Here is a 9,868-nt window from a genome sequence, read left to right as displayed (position 1 = left end):
AAAAGATCCAATGAAGAATATAAAAGCACATTTCAAATATACATTAAAATTTAAAATAATTAACTGAATAAAATAGGAACTGAATATGCATAGGAACTGAATAAAATAAAAACAAAAATAATCATTTTTCCTTAAGATCATAAATTTTTCCACAATTGAAGATCCAATGAAGAATATAAAAGCACATTTCAAATTGATTGAAGAACTACCACCTAAATTATGAGTCCATATATGCCAATACTGTCAGAAACTTAACTGGAAGGAAAAATAGAAACTACCTAGCACAATGCAAACTGCGAAGAGCTTTGGTGCTCATCATCCGCAAAAGCATTTTTGTCTGCGATAGGATTTGATTTTATCATAGACTCATTTCTTTCTCTTAGTGTCTTCATCACAAGGGTCTTTAGAAAATTCATCACTTGTACTACATACATAAAAGCCGTCAAAGGATCCGCCATTTGTAGCAGGCAGGTCAGAAACGATGTTATTGTACCATGGATTTATATTTAATGATGAGTGATATGACTATAATCTTGCATAAAACCATCAAAGGAAGAAAATAAAGTAAACCATTTATTTTAGCACTTAGTGGGGAGAAGTTCACATATACCCACTTAACCATAGTTAACCTCTTTCAAAAACTTTCTAAAAACTTTATAATGTAAACACAAAATCTTAATAACAATCTTTTTCTAGCGAACATGTTATTGATTCAGTATGACAGCTAAACTAACCACAAGGGGTAAACATTATATGTACAAATTGAAGTTAGCTCGTATAAAAATCACAAAGTCTACAATAATACAAAATACAAGAAAAACATGTTCTTGACTCACCTGAGTCATGTTTGGTGCAAAAACCATTGCAACATTATGAGCATTCATCTTGTTCAAATGTTCGAGTTGAGCAACATCAGCCATAAGGTTTATCGCCCAATCTAGTAAAGTTGCTTCTGTTTGAGGAAGAAGCCTCAAAAGCTGAGCACATTCCTCTTCTGATTGAGACTGCATTACCTGCTCTGGTGAAAGAGGGTCCAATACCCCAGTTGGAAGTTCTCTGAACCAAGCCTAAACAAGAATATCAAATTAATGCAATAATCTCCACAATGAAGTTTACTTAACAAGTTCATGGTCTTTGTTAATACAACGATCTCTATAATAAGTGATCCTAAAGAAAAAATCTAATAATAGTATAATTAATAATACCTTAATAATACCCTGAAGACCTCCTTGTGCATACAGCTGCCTTTGCATTAACAAGAGTATTGTAGGTACACTATTTCCTCTGGCATCATAGGAAAGCTGCATTGATTCTGTTCAATTATCAAGCCATTGAATATCTAGTTCAAAAACAAAAGTCTCACTTTCAAGGCAAGCTGCAGTTTCTTTAACAAACATATTTTATTATGATAAATGGAAATAAATGAACGTTAAAAAAAAAGTTTGATCAGCAAAACACAGGGAATTAAATGGGAAGGAGAAGTAATGAAAGCAACCAATACCACTTAGTCAGGGAAGTCATAAAAAATCCTCGAAATATAGTTTCCTCAAGGAGTGGAGCAAGAACCCCTGTGATGCCCACCAAGCAGGTAGTGCTACAATGAAAATAAACACAATCAATCCCATACTTGAGAATCTGGGATATCTGACATAGGTAGGAACTTTTGACAATTTTTTTTCATTGATAGAAGAACTGTGATTTGAAATTGAAGTCCACAAGTGCAATTTTCACCACAATGTTGTGGTTTAAGATACCCTGCAACTGCAATTTGGCTGCATAAGCCATATTTTACCTATGATTATGTATTTATAAACATGACAGAGCCATTAAAATATGTGTTTTGTCTAGGTGAACTATCGCAGACCTGCCAAGACTACTAGAGCTTCATGCAATCAAGAAAGACTAAATTTAATTTGTATCATAAATCTATCACAAATTAAATTTGTATGCAAGCAACTGAGTTTAAACACTGATATATTATTATCATATACACTCTAAATCAATAGTTCATCATTAACATGAATATCTTATCTGAAATCCTTCTAGATTTTAAACCCAAAAAAGAGTGAAATTAAGAAACCTTAAGTCAAAGCTCAAAATACTCAAAGCAAGCACAATAAAAACCAAAAGTTTCACAAATCATAGAAGAAACAATCAATGTGACAGCAATACTATCGGAAATTCAATGGCATAAATTAGAATTCTAAAATACATAATCAGAGCTGACAGTTAGGTAAAATGAAATTCATCTTGCATTAATCACTTGCAATAGAATTAGAAGTGTTGGCAAAATACAGAATATGTAATATAACAATCATAATAAAAAAAACCTCACACATGCCCCTATCATACTTAAAGTAATCCTCCGTAGTCCGTACCCACACACACGATGAACAAGCTCCATGAAATTGCAACGACAAATTTACAATAATTAACGAAAAAATTAAGAGTGACGTGGCCGTACTAGAAAAACAACATACATGCAGGCAGCCAAGTGACGCACGAGTATCCAGTCTTAACCTAACCAAATTATTTTTCACAACCAACGAAGCAATAGAGCAGGTAAGCGACAGTGTTCAAAAATTAAACCAACAACTCCACTTAATTAAAAAAAAAATATCCAAAGTGAAAACACAAATAAAATTAAAAAAATGAACAAGTTGAGATTTGAGGAGGAATTTGGAATTGAGAATCTGAGAAAAATGGAAAGTGGAGATTGGAAATACTAGAATGAGTGGCTCCACAAACGTTCAATTGCGAGCTGCGAGACCTCTTGGAAGAGCGGAATATTGCGCGAGGGGCTCTAGCACGATCGGCGTCGCACGTGACTGACATGCAAGCCGCGACGAGCCACGTGCAGAGCGAGGAGGTGGTGGTCGAAGCCATGGAAGGTTCACGAAATCAACAATCAACGACAACTGCTAGTGGAAACGACGAGACACATGAAACCTAATGTTGTTCACGGAGAAGGAGAAGGGGCTGCAATGAAACCTAATGTTGTTCACGGAGAAGGAGAAGGGTGGCGATTTCAGGGCGTGCACAGTTTCTTTGTTCAACGTAATGCATATGGGTAACCGAAACCTAATGTTGTTCACGGAGAAGGAGAAGGGGGCTGCAACGGAGAGCTATCTCTTTGCTAACCTGAATGAAGAACACCCCTTGCGAACACGAACAGACAACAACAAAAATGTGAATGGAGAACAACAGTACAAACCCTAAGCACGAATGAAGGAAAGGACAACGACAAGCCTGAACCCTAAGCACGAACAAATGAACCTGAACGAACGAAGCAGAGAGTGGAAAGCTGAAATTGTAGAAACGGAAAAGGATATTTAAGATCGGTTATTTAAGAACCGATTTTGTATGTTACATACGAAATCGGTTCCTATATAACCGATCTTAAAAATAGTAAAAAATACATGATTTAAAATCAGTTAAATTGTGACCGATTTTAAAAATAATTTTTAAAATCGGTTATATTTGAACCGATCTTAAAAGTTGTGCCAGACATACCTTTTAAGATCGGTCATAAAATAACCGATTTTAAAAGTACTTTTAAAATCGGTTAAATTTTAACCGATTTTAAAAATGTTCATATTATTTACAAAATTGCCACCGCATCACTTTTAAGATCGGTTATCCTATAACCGATCTTAAAACTCCGATTTTAAATCCAATTTTTGCACTAGTGATTCTGTTTTGGGGTTATTATGACTAACCCTTATTGTATATAAGTGTGTAGAGGCTTGTAGAAGTTGATTATTGAGCATAATAAAATCATTTTATTCAGCCATTCCCTTTTCTTCTCTACTCTCTTTTCATGCAACATTATTTTAATTTGCACCGTATAGCAGTTCTGGAGAAGATATATATATGCATCAAACTATTAGGAAGCTTCGAACACAACATGGCTTTTCGAAGTTCATACCAGTTTGACTGTACACAGGGTAAAGATTCTAATAAAATTACATGAAAAGCGAATTAAAGAAATAAATAATTACAATATATATATATAAGGGTTATATTTTAACCCTCTCATCTCTCATAATAAATTTCCTCTCACTTGATATGCTCCCTATATATATATATATATATATATATATATATATATATAAAACAAATTCACAAATAGATTTAGATGAGAGTGTAAAATTCACAGAAATTCAAATGAAACGCGTCAAATTCTCAAAAGATTGGGAGTTTCGTCTCAATATATAGTAATTTTTCAACTAAATCTGTCTTTATTGGTATTATAAATGAAATAAATAATCCTATTATGAATTAATTACCAACATTAGTTATAATATATTTTTTTTATAATTAACATTTTTGAAAATTAAAACTGATTTCTAATTTTTAAATAAAATATATTTTCCAAAAACTACTTAAAAAATTTATTTTGAATTTTAATAAGATCCGAATAAAAATGATATTAAGTAATCATATCATACAATATTTGTAAACATGCAATTTTTTTCTCTTCTATTTCGTTACCAATTTTTGTAATACCTTGTTTTTCAAAATAAATAAAATAAAATTGTTAAATAATATTTATATTCTATGTCATTAAATTAAATAAAATAGAGATAAATGGTGGATTGGAGAGGAGTTTTGAGTTTGGACTCTTAAGCCTAATCTGAAGTCTTATTAAAAGTGAAAGGAAGAGGGTTAGCTCAGATTTCACCTTAGTTCTAAACTCTATGATCGTATGCAGAAAAAACCCTAAAAGAGAAACCTAATGAGCGTGGTAATGCAGCTACAAAGACGATGAGGGGATTGCATATATGGTGTAGCTACAAATTAAGATGATGAGGAGTTGTGTTTGTGCCTTGGAGATCATAATTTGAGGTAAGAGAGGGAGTGAGATTGTCTTATTTTGCGGGTGCATATGAAGGGTATGGGTAGTGAGATGATCTCTAAGCATCTTTAGGATGTATTTTGGTATACATTTGATAATATAAGTATTGACATGGATATATTGTTGTGGTTGTATGATGGTGAATGATGATGATTTTCATGAACAACGATGTAAGTTTACCACATGTCATATGTTTGGCTATTTGAGGGTTAGGATTTTATTTCAAAATTGATGATTTTTAAAGATTTGAATGTTATGTGTTTGAATATGTTATGGAAACATATTTTTTTCTTCTTATTTTGTTTAAAACATATTAAAAGTTGATTGAACCTATTTTATTAATATTTAATAGTTGTTAGTAATTTGTTTGATGGTGAAAGTTGTGCTTTGTTATATAAAAAAAATTCGTATAAATATTCATTAGTAATTAGATAATTTCTCTTTGTTATTAACCAAATAGAGTTATATTTGTTGGGATAAAAAGTAGACATTTCGGACTATATTTTAGACTCAAGAATCACACAAAACAATGTTAAAAATTGATCAAGATATGCGAGTTAATTAGAAAATGAGCTTCACTTTTAGAGCACAAAAAGTAATATTTGTATCTTGTAAGCCTTTTGAAGATACCTAAATAACCAAATTAAGTTTAATGATATTCATAAAGGTTGTAGCCTTGGATGCTAGCTTTCCAATGACTTTAAAATCACCCAAAAAAAAGGTCTAACACTCAATATATGATCAAATTAGTGAGCAAATGTCAAGAGATGTTGGATTTAGGCTTAAACATTACAAATTTGTAATTTTTAAAAATAATAGATAATAAAATTAACTCTTGAACTCAACATAGAAGTTCTAGATAATTGTCTTACCTTTCCAATAAAATTTAGATCAACTTCATATCATAAACATACTCTAAATATCGTGTTTAGACCATGTATTGTCATAGAAGCTTAAGATAGGAATAGATATTTTGTGAGTAATAATGGTGAGTTATTTTATCCTTTAATGGCTTAATCTTGAGAATGGTTTGAAATACTAATATCAAGTTAATAAAGAAAAAGTTTGGGAGGAGATATTTGTGAACGAGTATGAGTATGCTATGATGAAGAGTTAAAATTATGCTTGTAAGAATTTGTACTTGAGACTTTATGCCTATATGTGATATGAGATGGTTGTGCATGATGTGGTATGAAATGTTGATGTTTGACTGGACAATGTTGTGTGCAACATTTGAGACGTTAATGAATGATGATATGTGAGATGATGATAATGTGTGCTATGAGTTCAGCCACAAAGTCTGCTAAGCATTGAGCTTTCAAGGGGCCTCGCCTTTCATATTGGGTATGTCAAATTCGGATAGCTCTACTGACCATGCTATTATGCGTCCGGTGAGTTCTGGTTTTCTCAGTATCTGCTTAATCAGGTAGTCAGTTTTCACGACCACCTGGTGACTTTGGAAGTAAGGTCGGAGCCACCGAGCTGCGGTGACGAGTGCTAATGCCAGCTTCTCGATCATTTGATATCGCTTCTTCGTGTCTTGAAGGACTCGGCTCATGAAGTAAATGGGCGTTTGCATTTTGTGGTGCTCTTGTACTATTACAGCGCTGATTGCACCTTCTACCACGACCAGATAGAGGAGGAGGTCGGAGTGATGATCCGGCCTCTGAAGGATTGATGGGGTGGTGAGGAAAACTTTGAAGCTCTTGAAAGCTTCTTCGCATTGGTCAGTCCATTCGAAGTTCCTTGGCTTTCGTAGTATGGTGAAGATGGGCCCTTCTTTCTTTGCCAACCTGGGGATGAAGCGAGAAAGAGAGACTAACCTTCCTGCCAAGTGTTGGATGTCCTTGAGGGTCTAGGGACTTTGCATCTGTATGATGGCTTTGCATTTCTCCGAGTTGGCTTCTATTCCCCTGCTGGTGATCATAAAGCTAAGAAATTTTCCTCCCTGGATGCCGAAAATGCACTTCTCTGGGTTCAGGCGCATGTTGTGTTTCCAGATTTGGCTGAACACCTCGGCCAGGTCGGTGGCATGAGCCTCGGCTGACAATGTCTTGACAACCATGTTGTCTACATACACCTCTATATTTCTCCCAATTTGGTGTTGGAAGACTTTATCCCTCAAACGCTAGTAAGTGGATCTAGCATTTTTGAGGCCGAAAGGCATCACGCGATAGCAGAAGTTGGCGTGATCGGTGATGAAGGTTGTGTGCTCCTCATTTGGTGGATACATCATGATCTGATTGTACCTGGAATATGCGTCGAGGAAGCTAAGGAGGGCGTGCCCAGAGGCGCCGTCAACCAATCTATCGATGCTCAGTAGGGGGTATGAGTCTTTGGGACATGCTTTGTTGAGGTCGGTATAGTCGATACACATACGCCACTTCCCCGAGTTCTTTTTGACTAGTACCACGTTCGCCAGCCACGTGGTGTATCTGACTTCGCGGATGAAGCCTGCATTCAGCAACTTCTGTGTCTCAGTGATGATGGCATCGCGTCTTTCCCCTCTGACTTTTCTCTTTCTCTGAGCGGTCGGCTTAGCTTCCTTGTGGATGGCTAACCTGTGACAGATGAGGTTAGGATCAATACCTGGCATATCGGTGCTTGACCATGCGAATAGGTTGGTATTTTTGGAGATCTCTTCTATGAGCCGCTGCCGCAACTCTGGGTTTAGCTGTCAGCTTATCTTCCTACACTGTCTATGGAGTTTTTCAACTTGAAGGTCGTCGAGCTCGTCGATGGGACTTGGCCGTTCGTCATGGGATTCCGACCTTGGGTCCAGGTCAGTGATTTCAACCTGGCCTATGTGAGCTACCGTAGGGGGGTCACCTCGGTGGCATTCTTCTGATGGCGAGACCTTCAGGATTTCGGTATAGCATTGTCGGGCTATCATCTGATTTGCCCTGACTGAGATGATTTTCCCATTGGTCCCTCGGAATTTCATCATTAGGTGCGGGGTAGACACCACAGTTCCCAGCTGGTTCAATGTCGGCCTGTCGATGATGATGTTTTACGATGTGTTGGCCTCAACGAGGAGGTATCTGACCATGATTCTCCTTAAGTCGGGAGGAGTCCCAAAGGTTGTTAACAGGTCAATGTACCATCGGGTGTAGACTCGCTCTCCTGCAAAACCGACTAGGGGCTTTGTGTGAGGTTGAATGAGGGAGTGGGGAATGTCTAACCTTAGGAATGTCGGCCAGTATAGGACGTCAGCCGAGCTTCCCTGGTCGATCAACATCTTGTGGACCTTCCAGTTAGCTACTTCCACTAGATGACCATGGGATCGTCCTGGTTTGGACAAATGCCAGTGTAGTCGTCATCCGTGAAGGTGATGGGTGGTGAGTTGTGGTGCGGGACTGAGGTGACAGTATGGATGTTGTTGATGCTCCGCAAGTGTCTTTTGCGCGCCGAGCTACTAGAGCCTCCTCCTGCGAAACCACCTGCAATTGTATTGATGACTCCATGTAAAGGAGTCATTTCTATGTCATGACTTACCTCGGCCTGCACTGCTCCGCTGGTGTTTTGCTGAGATCCGGAGGGTTGATCTGTGCGAGCCCCAGAACCTCGGCCTCGTCCTCGTCCTCGTCCGTGGTAGCCTCTTCTATGAGATTGCTGCCGTTGGACGTATTTTCCAAGGTGCCCTCCTTGGACGAGTTCCTCGATGCGATCTTTGAGTGTGCAACATTCCTCGGTTGTGTGATCATAGTTTCTATGGTATCGGCAATGCTTGGATTTGTCTGCACTATTGGGACTGTGCCTAGGCGGTGGCAGAGTGATCAGATTGGTGTTTTTGGCCTCTTTCAGGATGTGTACTCGGGGCGCATTTAGGGGGGTGTAGAAGTCATACCTCCCTCCTTTGTTTGCCCTAGCAGCCTTCTTGAATTGGTTATCGTTAGTGACCTTTAATTTGTCTTTGTGGCCATGATCTGGCTTTCCCAGTGGTTTTCCGCGAACTTGGTCATGAAAAGCAGTGTGCTCCTCCATCTGAATGTACCCTGCAGCTCGGGCACGGAGTTTGTCCATGTCCAGGAGAGGTCGCCGACACAAGCTGTCGATGAAAGGTCCTGGCTTGAGCGCCATGAGCATGGCGTGCAAGGCGACTTCAGGATTCAAGTTGCAGATTTTGACCGAGATGCTGGCAAAGCGCTCCATGAACGTCCTCAAAGGTTCATCGTCGCCCTGTCTGAGGCTGGCCAAGGCGGCGGATGTGATGTGATGTGATGAGGCCAAGTTGTCGCGTACTACGTCGTGAATCGTCTCACCAGAGTGTCAAAGTTATTGACCGATCCCACTGGCAATTGAGTATAGCAGGTGAGTGTCGATCCCTTGAGCGAGGTCAGAAAAACCCTACATAGAATAGGATCATCGTTAGTGTATAGGTTTACACTAGTAGAAAAAATACTTTTAAAATCGGTCATTTTTTACTTTTAAAATCGGTTCTCTGACTGATTTTAAAATAGTCGATTTTAAAAGGTGGGGCTTTTAACATCGGTCATGCATGAGCCGATTTTAAAAGTCTAACTTTTAAAATCGGCTCATACGTGACCGATGTTAAAAGTCTAACTTTTAACATCGGTTATGGCATGACCGATGTTAAAAGTGGTTAATTTTTTTTAAAATATTTGACTTATTTTAGGAGGATTCCTGAACAAAACCTGTAAATTAATGAAATACCAGACAATTCATATATTTTTAATAGATCAAATTACATACAAATGATAAGAGTTGGTAAATGTCAACCATATATGTAATCAAAGTAACTTACAAATTATTATGCATCCTAAACTACAAAATGAGTAAAACTATAAACATAACTCGTAGCTAGCCAATGTTTCAATGAAAAATGTAGCTCATTGCTCCCTAATGGTGTTTATATCTTCTAGTGACAATGGTGATCGATCTATAAATATTTGTTAAGAAAATTTAGAACAATTAGAAATAACTCTTAAAACATGATAAAATGCAAACTTAAAAATAAAAATTTTCAAAATTCTAAAACGTACTTCAGTC

General features: G+C 37.3%; 1 pseudogene; it reads right to left on the bottom strand.

The window, feature by feature from the left end:
* Nucleotides 1-278: 278 nt before the first annotated feature.
* Nucleotides 279-2,886, bottom strand: LOC145950560 (rho GTPase-activating protein 4-like; annotated as a pseudogene).
* Between the last annotated feature and the right edge of the window lie 6,982 nt (nucleotides 2,887-9,868).

Source organism: Cajanus cajan, chromosome 8 (genome assembly GCF_000230855.2).
Source record: "Cajanus cajan strain Asha chromosome 8, NIPB_CcT2T_4, whole genome shotgun sequence".
Lineage (NCBI taxonomy): Eukaryota > Viridiplantae > Streptophyta > Magnoliopsida > Fabales > Fabaceae > Cajanus > Cajanus cajan.
This window is presented reverse-complemented; position numbering and strand designations above follow the sequence as displayed.